Source organism: Cetorhinus maximus, chromosome 27, assembly GCF_964194155.1.
Source record: "Cetorhinus maximus chromosome 27, sCetMax3.hap1.1, whole genome shotgun sequence".
NCBI lineage: Eukaryota > Metazoa > Chordata > Chondrichthyes > Lamniformes > Cetorhinidae > Cetorhinus > Cetorhinus maximus.
The window spans coordinates 24,303,494-24,321,122 of record NC_135905.1 but is presented as its reverse complement, the minus strand read 5'-3'; the positions used below and the strand labels follow the sequence as shown (position 1 = coordinate 24,321,122).

The 17,629-nt window shown below is 42.7% G+C and overlaps 1 protein-coding gene across 1 annotated transcript in view; it reads right to left on the bottom strand.

Moving 5' to 3' along the window:
• Window positions 1-17,629, bottom strand: part of LOC144668643 (synaptopodin 2-like protein) — a 33,818-nt gene that overhangs the window by 15,753 nt on the left and 436 nt on the right. The gene's annotated exons all lie outside the window — the stretch shown is intronic.

The following is a 17,629-nucleotide window of genomic DNA, read 5'->3' as shown; positions in this document are numbered from 1 at the left end:
TAACTCATTCTACTCTGATTATTTATTCAGTCTGGAAGTAAGGAAAATGAATTTTCCCCAAAGCAGAGTGAGGATCTGACAGGGATAAATTCACAGGTAGCAAGTCCAACAATAAAGCTCACCCAAACTGACAACAACCTAATGGCATTTCTTATTTCTTTTTTGAGTTATAAAAATGTCCAAAAGAACCTAACTCCACTTTTTACATTGGTTGTAATGGGCAAATCTGATTCACAAAGCATTGTTTCACTTAAATTCACACTTTTCAGGATCACAACTATGACGATAAGTGATGAATCCCTGTGTTGCTGAGATAACAATTCCTCTTGCTTTTTTATTCATTCATGGCAAGGCCATGAAGCATTTGTTGTCCATCCCTAATTGCCCTTGAGAAGGTGGTGGTGAGCTGCCTTCTTGAATCACTGCAGTCTAAATGGTAGGAAGGGAGTTCCAGGATTTTGATCCAGTGACAGTGAAGGAATTGTGATAAATTTCCAAGTCATTATGGTGTGTGGCTTAGAGGGGAACTTGCAGGTGGTGGTGTTCCCATGTGTCTGCTGCCCTTGTCCTTCTAGGTGGTAGAGGTCACGGATTTGGAAGATGCTGTGGAAGGAGCCTTGGTGAGTAGCTGCAATGCGTCTTGAAAACAACACACATTGCTGAAACTTGTGTGTCAGTGGTGGAGGGAGTGAATGTTTAGGTTGGTGGATGGGGTACCGATCAAGCGGGCTGTTTTGTCCTGGATGGTGTCGAGCTTCTTGTGTGTTGTTGGAGCTGCACAGATCCAGGCAAGTAGGGTGTCATGCTCCTGATTTGTCTTGTAGGTAGCGGACAAGCTTTGGAGTGAGGAGGTGAGTTAATCTCTACAGAATTCCCAGCCTCTGACCTGCTTTTACAGGCATAATATTTAAGTGGCTGGTCCAGTTCAGTTTCTGGTCAATGGTAATCCCTAGGGTGTTGATAGTGGGGAATTCAGTGATGGGAAAATCATTCAATGTCAAGGAGAAATGGTCAGATTTTCTCTTGCTGGACATGGGCATTACCTGGCACTTGTGCAGCATGAATATTACTTGCCACTTAATAGGCTCAAACCTCAATGTTGCCAGGCCTTGCTTCATATGGATATGGACTGTTTCAGTATCTAAGGAACTGCAAATGGTACCAAATATTGTGCAATCATCAGCAAACATCTCCACTTCTGACCTTATAATGGAGGGAAGGTCACAGATGAAGCAGCCGTAGATGGTTGGGCCCAGGACACTAACCTGAGGAACTCATGCAGTGATGTCCTGGGACTGAGATGATTGGCTTCCTACAGCCACAAGCATCTTCCTGTGTGTTAGTTATGACTCCAACCAGTGGACAGTTTTCCCCCTGATTCCCATTGACTCCAGCTTTGCTAGGGTTCCTTAATGGCACACTCGGTCAAATGCTGCCTTGATGTCAAGGGCAGTCAGTCACTCACACATCACCCCTTGAGTTCAGCTCTTATGTTCATGTTTGGCCCAAGGCTATAATGATGTCAAGAGCTGAGTGGCCATGGTGGAATCGAAACTTAGCATCATTGAGCAGATTGTTGCTGTGTAAATGCCATTGGATAGCACTGTATTTTGTATTTTGCTGCTGCAAGTGCAGCAATTCCAAGAAAAAGTCCGGTCTCAACACTCACCTCACAAAAGCTAACTTTTTAGGAATTTTGTGAGGGAGGTGGAACAGAGGAAACCAAGACCTGGTCTCCCCCTACACAAGGTAGAGGGAGCCCCCACCACCGCCTCCCCAGTGCAAAAATTGCCTTTTCAGGAAAAGGAAGCCCACAACAAAAGGGAGTATGCCGAGGTCCCTTACACAGCAAGACTCGAACCTGCAGCCTTCTGATAACATCACACAATGTACTGAAGTCAGATACTTTGTCCATTAGACTATCCGACCACTTGATAGCATTGTTGATGACACCTTTGCTAATGATCGCAAGTAGACTGATGGGGCTGTAATAGGCCAGATTGAATTTGTCCTGCATTTTATGGACAGGACATACCTGGACAATCTTCCACATTGTTAGGTAGATGCCAGTGTTGTAGCTGTACTGAAACAGCTTGGCTAGGGGCGCGGCAAGTTCTGGAGAACAAGACTTCAGTACTATTGCCGGAATATTGGTCAGGGCCCATAACCTTTGCAGTATCCAGTGCCTTCAGCTGTTTCTTGATATCACGTTGAATTGGCTGAAGACTGGCATCTGTGATGCTGGGGACCTCAGGAGGAGGCTGAGGTGGATGATCCACTCGGTGCTTCTGGCCGAAGATAACTGCAAATGCTTCAACCTTCTCTCCTGCATTGATATGCGGGGCTCCCCCATCATTGAGGCTGGGGATATTTATGGAGCCTCCTTCTGCTGTTAACTGTTTAATTGTCCACCACCATTAACAACTGGATGTGGCAGGACTGCAGAGCTTTGATCTGATTCGTTGGTTGTGGGTTTGCTTACCTCTGTCTAGCGCAAGCTTCTTATGCTGTTTGGTATGCAAGTAGTCCTATGTTGTAGCTTCAGCAGGTTGACACCTCATTTTTGGGTATGACTGGTTCCTGATACTAGCACGGTCTCCTCTTCTCTTCATTGAACCAGGGTTGATCCCCTTGCTTGATGGTAATGATAGAGTAGGGGATATACCAGGCCATGAGGTTACAGATTGTCGCTGAATACAATTCTGCTGCTGTTGATGGCCCACAGTGCCTCATAGATGTCCAGTTTTGAGCTGTTTGATCTATTCTGAATTTATCCCACTTTATCCCACTACACCACACGAAATATGGTAGCCTCAGTGTGAAGATGGAACTTCATCTACACAAGGACTTTGCGGTGGTCAGTCCTACCTGTACTGTCATGGACAGCTGCATCTGCAACAGGTAGATTGGTGAGGACAAGGTGAAATAAGTTTTTCCCTCTCGTTGGTTCTCTCACAACCTGCCTCAGGCCTAGTCTGACAGTTATGTCCTTCAGGACTTGGCCAGGTTAGACAGCAGTGGTGCTACCGAGACATTCTTGGTGATGGACATTGAAGTCCCCCACTCAGAATACATTCTATGTCCTTGTCACCCTCAGTGCTTCTTCCAAGTGGTGTTCAATGTGGAGGCATACTGATTCATAAGTTGAGAGATTGGGTGGGGTGGGGGGGGAGAGCGGGAGGTAATCAGCAGGAGGTTCCCTTGCCCATGTTTGACCAGATGCCTTGAGACTTCATGGGGTGCAGAGTCAATGTTGAGGATTCCCAGGGCAACTCCCAGCTGACTATATACCACTATACCTCTGCTGCATCTGTCCAGCTGGTGGGACAGGACATGCCCAGGGATGGTGATGGTTGTGTCTGGGACATTATCTGTAAGGTATGATTCTGTAAAGATGACTATCAGGCTGTTGTCTATTCCAGGTGGTCTGTCCACTTTTATTCCTTTTCAACTTTTCTGTAGTAGTTTGGTACAACTGATTGGCCATTTTCAGAGTGCAGTGAAGAGCCAACCACATTACTGTGGGTCTGGAGTCATTTGGAGTCATAAGTTTCATTTGCTACCTCACAATCGTTTGCACAAATCAAGTTATTTTCCAATAACTAAGTGATGTGTTAAGCCTCTGTTTGTGGATCAGAGTGACCGCCTGACAATTAGACCAATTGAGAAAGAAGCAGCACATAGAAGCAGCAGGTGGGAAGAGTCAGAACCTGATTTCTTTCAACAAATTGCCTCATGTCTCAGAATCAAGGTGCTGCATTTAATCATTTCTCTAAGAAACAATAATATAAAAAGTAAATGTGAAACCCTTGTGCACAGGATGTGAAATCTAAAAGTAGTTATGTCTATTACGTTTGCTCAGCTGAACAGGGAAATGATCGATGCAGTTAAAAATTGTACAGCACAAGGGCCACTGACAGATGAGCGCATCTCTCTGCAATTCTGCATTGCTGCTTGTCTGGATTGAGAGCTGAAGGCAAATCCCTCTGTGGCCAAAACCAGCCTGTGGCTCAGTGACAGGTGCCATTCCATTCAGTCCACACATCCCAGGCACTACGCATGCCTGTCACTTAACATGCATTATCTCCCTGCACGCACTTTATTTAAGGCATTAACTTATCTGGAATGTATGTATACCCTTTCCTAATGAGCACCGAAACACAGTTACTCTCACACATGGAACATTTAGCACCGGTGTTAAGTCACATACGCTTTCTACTGGCTTACATCACTGTTGTGATATTTTTTCTTTCTGTCTGATATTTCTGTTTGCTGATCTATTTTCTTTCATTCCTCTTTACCTTAATTTAAATATTTATTAATGGGGAGATAACTTGTCTCGGGCCCTTGATGTGAAAGAACCACTGTTCATGTGATCTCCCTGCCTGTGGAGTGCAGGCACCGGGTCAGGAAAGGATTTGGCCATTTTATGACCTGTCCTGTGGGTGATTAAGTTTCCAAAATTCAGTGCCTCGACTCACACACAAACAATGTTTGGGTGAAATACTAAAGGGTAATTGGCTGCCATAGCACTGGCCTGAGACAGAATCAGCCCCTTCAGCAAAGGAAAACATTTATAAAGTTAACAGCAGGATTACTCTCAGGTCTTACCGGTGTTTGGAATAGGACAGGTAATTGCCTGGTAGTTGTAAGGTCAAAGTCAAAACTCCTTTTTAGCAGAACAGCAGAAAGTGCAATTTTATCGTCCATTCAGAAGGCAAAAGCTAACTGAGCCAAAGTTTAATTTGGCAATTCCTCTGCTCTAAGTTTGGGCCCTCAGTTTTTGCTTTATTCTCAGCTCTAGGTAAGAGCTTTGTCTTCTGTGAATGGTATATGGACTTTAAAGTGTCCCCTAGCCATTGTCCTCTGTCACGTCATAGGACAAGGACAGCAAGCACATGGGAACACCAACGTTTGCTATTTCCCCTCCATGTCACACACCATCCTGACTTGGAAATATATCACCGTTTCTTCACTGTTGCTGGGTCAAAATCCTGGAACTCCCTTTCTAACAGCACTGTGGGTGTACCTGCATGACATGGGCTGCAGAGGAAGGCTCACCACCACTTTCTTGAGACCAGCTAGGGATAAGCAATAAATCACCCCGAATGAATTAAGAAAAAACATCTCCTTAATCCTGAGATTGATTCACTCACAGTCTCTCTAACGTTCCACATAATTGCATATCCAGCTGGCAACATCAAATGTTGTGATAATAAAAGCAAAATACTGTGGATGCTGGAGATCTGAAATAAAAGCAGAAAGTGCTGGAAGAACTCAGCAGGTATGGTGTCCGATGAAGAGTCATATTGGACTTGAAACGTTAACTCTGATTCTCTCTCCACAAGTGCTTCAAGAACTGCTGAGTTCTTCCAGAACTTTCTGTTTTTATTTCACACTCTGTGAACCTCACAAATTATTAATTTAAATGGTTTATGTCTCCATTAAAATAGCAAATTTCCAGGCAACAATTGATACTTATCAGCTCAAAGTTTCACGAAATCTTTGGATATTAGGAGTACTCTTGAAAATAAAGTCACTTCCAATTGCTGTACACTGCCATTTATTGTGCATAAGCTAAACTTAACACATAAATATTCCTTTCCATAAATGCTGTGCCCAAAGGCAGGTCCTTGGCTCAGTGTCTGCTGATGCTTCATCCTGAGCTGTTTTCCTTGGCAGTTTTTGTCAGTGGAGGTTTGCCATTGCCTTCCACTCTCAGTGGGGTAAGGAGGAAGATCCTAAGTCTACCTAAGCCAGAGCAGGAATTGAACCCATGCTATTGGCATTATTCTGAGCCATACGTTAGCTATCTGAGCCAACTGGGCTAACTGCACTCTGCTTCCCCCCATCCCGCCACATTAAATATAATCCCAAATAAAAGCAGAACTGGAAAGACACAACAGCTCAAACAACACTTGATCAAGAAACCTAAGTAAACCTAGGTTAAGATTTTAGTCAGAGCTCATTGTGTATAGAAAGACAGGCTAACATTGATGTGACAATTTTCATTGTCTCAGAATACCAATGAAGTGGTTTTGAAGTTTAGTCATGGTTGTAATGTAGGAAATGTAGCAAACAATTTGCTCACAGCAAGCTCCCACAAACAGCAATGTGATAATGATCAGATGATCTGTTTTAGGTATTAGTTGAAGAATAAATATTGATTCTCCTACTTTACTTCAATACTGCTGGACCTCCTGCATCCATTGGTGAGAAGGCAGGCAGTTTATCATCTCATTGGAATGATGGCACCACTGACAGTGCAGCACTCCCTCAGTGCTGCATTGCAGTGTCAGGCTAGATTTTTGTGCTTAAGGTTCTGGAGTGGGATTTGAATCCACGACTTTGAGGCAAGAGTGCTGCTCACCAAGCCACAACTGATGACATCAACAGTACTGCAACATTAGTTTAACTAAAAGGATCTCTCCATGGGTCTTTCTCTCCCAGCCTGTGTCCCACCCTCCTGTTCAATCAACCTCACGGTGTCTCAATGTGACCTGATGATTGAATTATTCAAAATTATGCTGGACTTTGCTGATAATCAACATAGCTAAGGATTGCACTTAAAAAGCGCTTGTAGTCTGGATTGCACCTGCTCTAACCATTCCATCCCATATTAGCATCGTCTGGTATTGTAGTTATGTGACTTTATACTCATTGCCACTCTTTCCCCGATTCTCCTGCCCTCCCCCTCTCCCTCCAGTCTATATATGAAGGATGTGGATGTACATGTGCTATGGTATATTAAGCCACAGGTAAAAATAAAACTCTTCCAGTGCAACCAACTTCTCACCATCCAAAAATAGTACATGAAGTGGGGAGGGAGCAATCCACATTTCTGCAAAGTAGGTTCAGGATCTTACTTAGAAAACCCCAACAAATCAGCTTGAAAAAGAGCAAGGTCGGCTTTGTTTTCATGGAAACATTGCCTTTGGAAGAGGAGCCCAGAGGGTTAGGAGTTTTTGTCACAGATCAGAAAAACAGTAACCCTTTTGCCTAACTGAATTACTTAAGGAGGGATCTGAGCGGGGAAGGAGAAGAAATGGGGGAGGGAAGGGGAGGAAAAGGATGGAGAGGAAAGGGGAAGGGGAGGGGATGGGGACACAAGGGAGGGGGGGTGGTAGTGGAACAAGGAGACAGGTACCTAGTGGGGGAGAAGGGAGGCTGGAAAAGTGATCCAGAGGTCCCACCTCTTAGTCTCTGCTAATGCTCCTCTATTTGCCAGAGGGTGAACAAGACCAACTCAAGTTGATTTATCCTTTGGTTCTAGGAGTCTTCTCTGCCTTTTAAAATCATCCCTTCCAGTTCAAATCCAGGATATGGTCAGACTCAGTATGAAATGTAAACTGATTTCAATTAGCTTCACAACCAGATGAGGTAGAAGAATGGAATATGTTCTTTCAATTAAGAGATTTTTTTTTAATTAATTTGTCCTTTGTCTCCATGTCCATTATTCCAAAGCTCAGAGAACAGGTGGACTACCTACTCTGAGTACTGGCTGTTCCTCGGCCAATAATATCCATAGAAGCAGATTGATTTGCCTTTGCTCTGATTCTGCCCCTCCTCTCTGGTTTTAGCCCTTCATTTATGATCTTGCTAGATCTTTGAAGACGGGAGATACTGGTACAAGATCACCTCCTGGTACCTTGTGGTTTCAGCTGTTGCTGCATTGGGCACTGAGGTAACACATCACTTGATCCAATCATATCCACCAATGTCAGTCTTTCAAACTTTTCACTATATCACATTCCTTCAGCTATAATTATTCCCTCACACCACAACTCTCACTTCTTGGTGATTATTCATATATTTTTTGAAGAGACCTGCGTTGCTTTCATTTAAGTAAATCATAAACTGAACTCATTACTGCCTTGTGTCCAACTGTCAGCCTTGGATCAGTGTTTGCAGTTTCACCTCTCCTCAGTATCCTGGCCAATGCTTATCCCTCAACCAACACCACTAAAACAGATCGTCTGGTCATTTATCACATTGCTGTTTGTTGGAGCTTGCTGTGTGCACATTGGCTGCCCTGTCACTACAATCGTGCCTCATTGCCTGTGAAGCACTTTGCGATGCTCTGAAGTTGTGAAAGGCACTGTATAAATGCAAGTTATTTCTTCCTTCCTTACATCATAATACAACATCTCTGCTTCAAGGAGGGTGCATAGTTAACTTCCAAGGCAATGAGCTATTGTGTTCTCACCATCCTTAAAGGAAAGATTTAATTGGCTCCAATGTTGGTGAATGAATAAAGATATTGTAAAATATGTAACAACAGCATACAAAACAAAACAGTCTCTGGTTAAACCCTTTGTCTGTTCTGAGAGAGAGCAATGGGGCAACAATTACCCTCAGTATCAGCCGCTTCTAGTTATTATCTGGTGACTTTGCTGGAAGGGGCGTAAGTACAGATGATGGGTGCACATAAGATCAGGCTTGACTAAGATCTCTTAATTTTCAAGCATTTTGTTAATGCTCTTTGTCTAAACACACATTTAATATTACCCTTTAGACAAACTACCAGAGGGCTGACAACACAAACATCCATATCATAGCAAGAGTTAACTCTTTCAGGAAATGAGGAGAAAGGGGTAAATTGGGTGGGGAGGGGGGTTGGTGGGGATGTGCAAGGGGAAATAATTGACTGGGGAATGACTCTTTCTCACCTCTTCCAGTAGATAGTACTGTTAAAACGTGAATGAATGGTACTTGAGTTTCCACCATTGAGTGGATGAGGGGCTTCAGGATTTCTTTCTCAACTTCGTTTTCATAGGATTATGTTTGTAAAGCTATAACTTTACTAAAAACTGATCCCTTCAATCACATCACACTTAATCACAGCATCTACTTTAATTAAAGCTCTTAATTATTTATCAGCTTCGGTTAACCTGCACTGGCAACTCTGAATCAGTCTTCACGTGTGATGTCTGGGGTTTTTATTCAACGTGTAAAGAACTTATTGCTTTTTCCATTTTCTCAGACTTTCAATTGGTAACATTCCTGAAATTCCTGATGTGGTGACATTATTGGAAACATTTCCCCTACATTTAACAGGATATCAAGAATTTAGGGTTTTTGTAATTGAGTGGAATCTGACGAATGCTGGTGATTACATATTAAAAAAAAGCATCAATTTATGAATACCAGAACATTGCCCTTTTATTCATTTCCTTTCTGTTCCTTTCTCCAACAGAAAGTAAGCTATCCAACATCTAGATGTAAGTATTCCCACCCATCTTTGACTGTCAAAGTGTTAGAAGTATATATACTTATATAAGTAACTATATATAGAAGTATAACAAAGACTATCAGCAACTGTACTTGGGTTGTATAAGACGTCTTCCCCAGAAGTCTTTCCCCACCTCCTCCAGTAACTCATCTGGATCGAGCAGGTGGAAGAAAGTGCAGAGATTTGGAGTTCTTGTTCTCTTCTGGTCAGTATCTCAGTGTCTCAGTGTAACTTACAGGGCCAACCCTTTGCCGATAACACAAGTCTTTCAATGCATTTTGTGAGACCCAGTTTGCATGGTTTCACAGTGAAAAGGGATTATCTGGACCCTGAGGCAATCTGTGTTTCCACATTTACTTTGGGACATAAGGACTTTAATATAGCCAAACAGGACTTTAAACAGCACTGATGAAATTGATTCATTTCCTACGAAGAAAAAAGTGGATTTGTGTTTATTAAAGAAAATATATTTACAACATGGGATCCTTACTCATATCAGATTTTTCATCATGTTTGCTGATTAAATAAGAAACTAAACAAACATCTGAATTACAATTTAGGATTCGGGGTAACATAGAGAGTTCTGTAAAATAATCAGTTTGTGGCATGTGGTCCTTGAATGATGTCTGAAGCTTTTTTTAGTCCAACTATAGAACTCTCAGTACCGTTCCCATACCTGACACTTACTAAACCCAGAGCTGAATGACTCATTGCATAGTTAATGCATGAGAGCACGTTTAGGACTGAGTTAGTGCCATATGTCATGAGCTTGTGTTGAGAGTCCTAGTTTAACTAAATATAGTTCTGGTTATATGATGCTATAATGGTGATTTGAACAGGTGTTATTTTGTGGATCTAGGTTACACACAAAGAATAACTTTCACCTTCCCAACCCGGGTAACACCCGGTGGAGTGAATCGACTGCCCTTTATAGAACCCACCCCAGTGCAATCCTATTGATTTCAATTGGTTGAGAATCAAACAGATTGCGCAATGAGTGGGTGATTGGATCGCCTCCTGGTAGGGAAGGTGGAAATTTGCCCCATGGTTTGTTCTGTTTGCTTTTTAGTTCCAATTCCTGAACACTTTGGGGGCTTTGTTAGAAGTGAGGTTAAACTCTAAGTTAAGAATCAGGTAGATTTGTACAGTCAGTATCATTGGAATATCAGTCCCACTTTAATATATTAGTAAAACATTTTAATTAAATAATGAAGATGATCCTAGAAATGAGAGACTTTAGTTACAAAGATGAACTGGAGAAACTGCTGCTCTTTTGAGTCATAGAGCCGCCTGCTATGCTATATTATTCCATGAAATGTGTATCACTAGCTTAAGATATTTAATCAGGGAACACAATGCAGGGCCCTTAAAAGAATGCTAGATACTGAGAGAGTTTTCTGGTAAAGACTTCATGCCTGTGCTATCTCGTTACAGCAAATCCTATGCCACTTTTGTCACAGCTTCTCATGCAAGGAACAATTCTTCGAATACTGTAATGATGTGTTAGCAATACACTTGAGCCTGTGTCCGTCACATATTGAAGAACACTATTACCTAAGCCAGCTGGCATCACCACAGACCACAGTTGTGTTAGCATGCAGTGTCCAAACAGCCCTTCGCCTTCCCCATGACCAGAACTAGATGCCTCAAATCCAAATTCTTTGTAGAACATACAGCAGAAGAAGGGGTGATTTTCTTTCCATGGGTTGTGTGAAAGTGACCTTCCGACAAAATATATAACACATGTCCCCCTTCAATCCAATATGATCACACAGTGGGAAGTAAATCTTTGTAAGTAACTACAGGGGCAATATTTTATATGTAAAACAGGAAATAATTTCTAATATTTTGGAAAGTAATAAAACAGCAGTCCTCAGAAAAAATCTTCTTCAATGTATTCTTTCTGTGACTTTACACAAAATTTGCAAGTAGTTTTTTGCCCTCGCTGACCCCATAGTACTGAGACCCCAAGAATGCCAGTCCTGCTGAGATCAGCTAGCGCAGCCCACACACAGGATTGCCTGGAGCTTTCCTACTTGGTATTTCTCAGCTATTCATTGTCTTGGTGACTGGGGGAATTTTCCCACCCCACCGCACCTTTCTAACACTCTAAACCAACATCAGGTCAGAGATTTCAAGTTTGTTCGCAGAGATGTACTCTGTTCCAACAATGTGCCTTATTTCCAATCCGTGCAAAGTTCTGAAGTTTTCTATTCCCCACACCAGCTAACTTTAACCTCTCTGTGAAATCAGTTAGTAAGGACAACGGTTTTCAAATCTTCTTTTGTATGTAGGACCTTCTGAAAATATTGGCGCATTCCCAGGGACCTTCACTGAGGTCCCAAAAGGAAATCAGTAATATAATCTTCACTGGCATTTCAAACAAGCTGCAATATGGCCCCTTACTGGGCCCAGCAAAGTGATGCTAGGTGCTCAGGTGGTTTGAACATAAGAAAATAAGAACATAACAAATAGGAGCAGGAGTAGAACATTCAGCTTTAGGAACCTGCTCTGTGATTCAATAACACCATGGCTGACTGTTTGCCTCAACTCACGTTCCCTCCCTATCACAATATCCTTTGATTCCTTTAGTGTCCAAAAGTCTGTCAGGCTCTGTCTTGAATTCACTCAATAACTGAGCATCCATACCTCTCTCCAGTAGACAATTCAAAAGGTTCTCACTACATTGAGTGAAGAAATTTCTCCTCATCCCAGTCCTTAATGGCTGACCCCTTATTCTGAGAATGTGACCCGAGCACTAGACATGCAAAACATCCTCCCAGCATCTACCCTATAAAGCCTCTTAAGAATGTTATGTTTCAATGAGATCACCTCTCATTCTTCTAAACTCGAGGGAATATATACTCAATCTTTCTTCATAGGACAATCTCCTTAATGCAGAAATATGTCAAGTGAACCTGCGTTACACTCTCTTGCAAGCAAGTATATCCTTCCTTAGGTAAGGAGACAGGGTTTTGGTGAGACCACATCTGGAGTACTGTGTGCAGTTTTTGTCTCCACATTTAAGAAAGGATATATTTGCACTGGGGGCAGTACAGCAAAGGTTCACTAGATTGGTCCCTGGGATGAGGTGGTTGTCGTATTATGAAAGGCTAAGTAAATTGGGTTTATATTCTCTGGAGTTTAGAAGGAGAGGCAATTTCATTGAAACCTACAAAATTGATAGGGTGGTCGCTGAGAGATTGTTTCTGCTGATCGGGGAATCTAAAACACGGGGTCACAGTCTCAGGATAAGGGGCCGAATCATTTAGGAATGAGATGAGGAGAAATTACCTCACTCAAACGGTTGTGAATCTTTGGAATTCTCTAACCCAGAGGGTTGTGGTTGCTCCATCATTGCATCCATGTAAGGCTGGGATAGACAGATTTTTGGTCCCGCAGGGAATTAAGGGATATGGAGGGTGGGCAGGAAAGTGGAGTTGAAGCTCAAGATCAGCCATGATCATATTGAATGGCAGAGCAGGCTCTACGGGCCTTATGGTCTACACATGCTCCTATTTCTTGTGTTCTTGTGAAACCAAAACTGTAAACACTATTCCAGGTGTGGTCTCACCATGGTCCTACACAAGTGCAGTAAGAATTCCTTAGTCTTGTACTCCAATCCCTTTGTAATAAAGATTAACATACCATTTGCTTTCCTAATTGCTTGCTGTACCTACTTATAACTTTCTGTAATTCATAACAAGATGCCCAGATCCCTCAGAATACCAACATTTCCTATTGTGATCCTCTGCTGAACTCAAACATTCCACTCGACAAGACAGCAAGGACAGATGTCGACAAAGTAACCTTCAAAATATTCAGCACTGCCAAGTAATAGGAGCATGAATCTGGAGCTGACAACAGATACACAAATACACCGATGACGATTTCACAGATTTTATATCTATGGCACTTTGCAAAATGTCCTTTAATTCATGTATTTCCTAGGAAAAGAAGATTTGAAAACTAACCCACATGCCTCACACCAATTATTTCAATTTAATTCAGAATTTGCTTTATAACATTTGCCAGATATATAGATTCTGGTCAGGTAGACAGATTTTTGATCACTCAAAATCAAGGGGCATGGAGAGTGAGCAGGGAAATGGGGTTGAGGCAGTAGATCAGCCATGATCATACTGAATGGCGGAGAAGGCTCGATGGGCCATATGGTCTATGCCTGCTCCTATTTCTTATGTTCCCATGTTCCACCAAAGGACTCATGCTTTCATGACATGTTCTAGTATCACATCAATCGACAAGTCTGCACGTTTCACTGAGCATAAACTCATTGGCAAAACAAGACTACTGCTTCCTGAGCCATTTAACAGGGAAACCATCTCCATTGGTCCTAGTTTTAAACAAAATAATGTTAGCATTTCTGTTTTTCCTAACCCGTATCCCAAACCAAGCCTCTATTTCTGAATTTCTTAAACTAACTCTAAGCAAAGGCTACAGTTTCCATTGTTCCGTTGCCTAAGCCAAGTACTAAGTTGCCTTAACTCTATCCCCAAGACAAGACCGCAGCTTTTGTGAAGCATCAACAACTTTTCAAAAGAGGGGAGATAAATGATAAATGAGATAAATAGCATGAAATGTTTCCATGGATACAACAGGCCTATTTAATCTATCACACACCACTCTCAAATGTGCTCTGTAAGAGGTGGAGTTGCAACTTCAATCAGTTTTGGTTCCAACTATTTTTATTCCTAACCCTAACCATACATCAAGGCCAAAGATTGCTGCAATCCCACAGCAATATCACAAATCCTGCTGAGAATCTTTTCACCAATTTTCCCTGAAAATGTTCTCCTGATCCCTGCCCCTTCCCTCACTTCCCCCCCTCCCCCGCCACCTTTCCTGTTGAACTCCACAACTGTATCCCTCTCTGCTACTTTTAGCTCTCTTCAAAAAAGATGAGCTTTCCTCTTAATCCCAATCCCATTCTAACTCAAAGACAATGTTGCTCTGCTCCTTGTAGCCAACCATGAGACAAGGGGCTGTACCTTCCGGTTGGCGAGCGGGGGCGGGGCATAAAATGATGCGGGGTGACGACAGGCATGAGTCCCAATGTCACGGTACATCATTCAGACTGTCAGTTTGGCGGGCGCACACCCGGGTCAGCTGTGCGCCCGCTGACCTGTCAATGGCCTATTAAGGCCATTGACAAAGCAGTTGAAGTCATTAATGGACCTGACCGTCCAACCTTGAGGTTGGCGGGCAGGCCGGGAGCCCTGGCGGGCTTCTGAAAAAGCATGAAAACCTCATCCAAGGGCGGGATAAGGTTTCATGAGGATTTAAAAATCTCACAATATTTTAAAATAAAAGTTATGGACATGTCCCAACTCATGTGACAGTGTCACATGAGGGGACATGGCAGGGAAAATTTTTTCTCAGCTTTATTTAAAGTTTAAAATGTGAGCCGATCTCCCTTTGCCTCAGGGAGATCCGTGCGCTCTTCCGCGCGCATGTGCAAAAGAGCGCACTCCTGGCTAAGGGAATCCCCCCCACCCGCACAGGGAGCGCATAGCGCTTCCTGGCGGACATCACGCTAGCCGGGCCTTAATTGGCCCGCCCACGTAAAATAGTGGTGCACCCCCAACCGGGGGCACTGATCGGAAGCCTGCCTGCCCGCGCCTGCTCCTGCACTTCCCCCCTGACGGGGGGAAAATGTTGCCCACGGTGACAGTTTCTGCTATTGATATTGCAATTTTGTCAGTACTTACTATAACTCAGTAGTCCTGGCCAATATTTATCCCTCAACCAACATCACAAAGACAGATGATCTGGCCATTTTCACGCTACTATTCTTAGAGCTTGCTATGTGTAAATTGGCTGCTGTGTTTCCTGCATTACAACAGAGACTACACTACAGTGCTTCACTGGCTGTGAAGTGCTTTGGGACATCCAGTTTTATGTTTATTCTTTCATGGGATGTGGGTGTCACTGCAAAGCTAGCATTTGTCACCCATTCCTAATTGACCAGACTGCTGTGGATCTGGAGTCACATGTAGGCCAGACCAGGTAAAGACAACAGATTTCCTTCCCTCAAGGGCATCAGGGAACCAGATGAGTTTTTACAACAACTGATGATGGTTTCATGGTCATTATTACTAAGGCTAGCTTTCAATTGCAGATTTTTTTCTATCAGCTACCATGGCAGAATTTGAACTTGTATCCCCAGAGCCTGGGTTTCTGGTCCACTGACATTACCATTATGCCACTGTCTCTCCATGGCTGTTATGAAAGGTGCTTTTTAAATGCAAATGTTTATTTTTTTTTAATATAAGTTGACATTATAACATTTAGTGAGCCCTTGGCAATTAAACAGAATTGGTTAAGAGATCCTTATTTAAAAAATACAACAAAATTGGCACAGAACTGAAATTATTTTCACAAATGTGTTACAAATTTGTCAGCCATTTCCACAATCTGCCAGGGTATCAGTAGCCAAGACAGTTTACCTTGCAAAAACAAAAATACCTGGAAGAAGTCAGCAGGTCTGGCAGCATCTGTGGAGAGGAGCACAGTTTACCTTGCAGATCTGAAAGTATTTCTGCGCATAAATTGTCACCTCACAATCTTGTCACAATCTCCCATTTTATTTCAGTGAATTCTCTCCAATCCCTCAGTTTCAAATGCTGGTGCAATGCAGCAAACTATTTTACCATTGATTACAATTCTAAGGAAGAAGGCGGCCATGAGGACGATTAACCCAATCATTCAGAATCATAGAATGATACAGCACAGAAAGAGATCAATCAGTCCCTTGTGCCTGTGCTGGCTATGTGAATGAATGTGTGTTTGTCTGGGTATTAAAGCAGATACCGATCTGAATAATGGAATCGGAGGTGATTTGGGATTTACCAGCTGGGGTCTGAGTATCTACGTTTACATCTAAATGCTAACGATTAATCGTCCTAACAATTATTTTTTCTGGCAAAACCTAAAATAGTGCTTCATGCAGTGAGGAAATGGGCTTTCTTTGTCACATGGAATGACTTTGGTTGTCAACCATTTTATTTGTTTTTCTGACCTTGAGTTAACTTGGCCTATCCCGAGAGGCAGAAGCCAAGCAATCACCAAGCTACAAAGGTTTCCAACAACAATAATTACTTGGAGTCCAATTGGATCACTCCACTTAATAGTACTTCTGCAGGTTCAGTAGGCCAACTGAAGACTGTTGGACCTGTTGCATCATAAAGAAAGGACTTGCATTTCTATAGTGCCTTTTGCAGCCTCAGTATGTCTTAAAAGTGATTTACAGCCAATGAAGTGCATTTTGAAGTGTTGTCGCTGTTATAATGTGCTGTCCATCATCTTATGCAGTTGGAAGGATGCCGACAACTTTGTAATGTAGGAATTTAGGAGCAATTAAAACATTTTTTTTACCATTGCTCCTGAATGGTCAACCAATTTAGAAAAGAATTGATAGCAAATTTCAATCCCCCCCTCCGCCCGCCCCCCTCCCCACCTCCCACCGGCCTCCAGCCACTATTCCTTTGCCCTGTTAGACTCTGTATTTTGGAACTTGAACTCCTTCATGTTGAGATCTCCAGCTGTGACTGCAAGGACAGGTTAACTCTATGGCTGAGTAGGTTGATTCAATCTGACATTGACTCACATCCACACCATCTACTCCCCCTCATCAGGTATGTGAACATTCCTCCATTAATCCCAGAAACATGATCAGTGCAAGAGATTTAGAAAAGTTTTAATTGAAATGTATCCAAAAGAATTTAATGCAATCAATTGCCCTCGGCCTACAGTCATGCACAATAATGGGTTAAAAACCGCAGCTTGAAATGGACAGGAACAGTTTGGAGACTAATCTGTTTGTGTGGTAGATATCACCAGCAGTGTAAAACGATCTGGTGTTTGTGAAATCCTGAGACTGTCCTACTCTTCAGACTATTTACTCTTATAAACCCTGCTGTTTGCACTCGAGGCTCTTCACAGTTAAACTTACTTTATCTACAAATTTCCAAAGTTCGACTTGCCAATTTTTACCCCTGGTAGCTTGAGATCAAGTTGGGGGAACTTTAAACCAATTGAACAAGACCTGAACTAATTCCTCCTCAGACTGGGACACGTACAGTGAATGGGATAAGTTTACACATGGACATTAGAGCAGTCAGGGCGAGACATTGACTCCGCCGTTAATTTTCCCCAGGAGAGTCCCACCTTGTGGGTCTCTCTCTCTCTCTTTGGGGTTCTCTTTCTGGGAGTCTCTCGGGGTCTCTCTGCCTCTGATTGGGGTCTCTCAGGTTTGGGTGGTCTCTCTGGGTCTCTTTCTGGGAGTGTTTGGAGTCACTGGTCGGCCTCTCTCTCTCTCTCTGAGGATCTCTTTCCGAGGGTTTCTGGGGATCCCTCTTTAGTCGGGCTCTCTGGCTT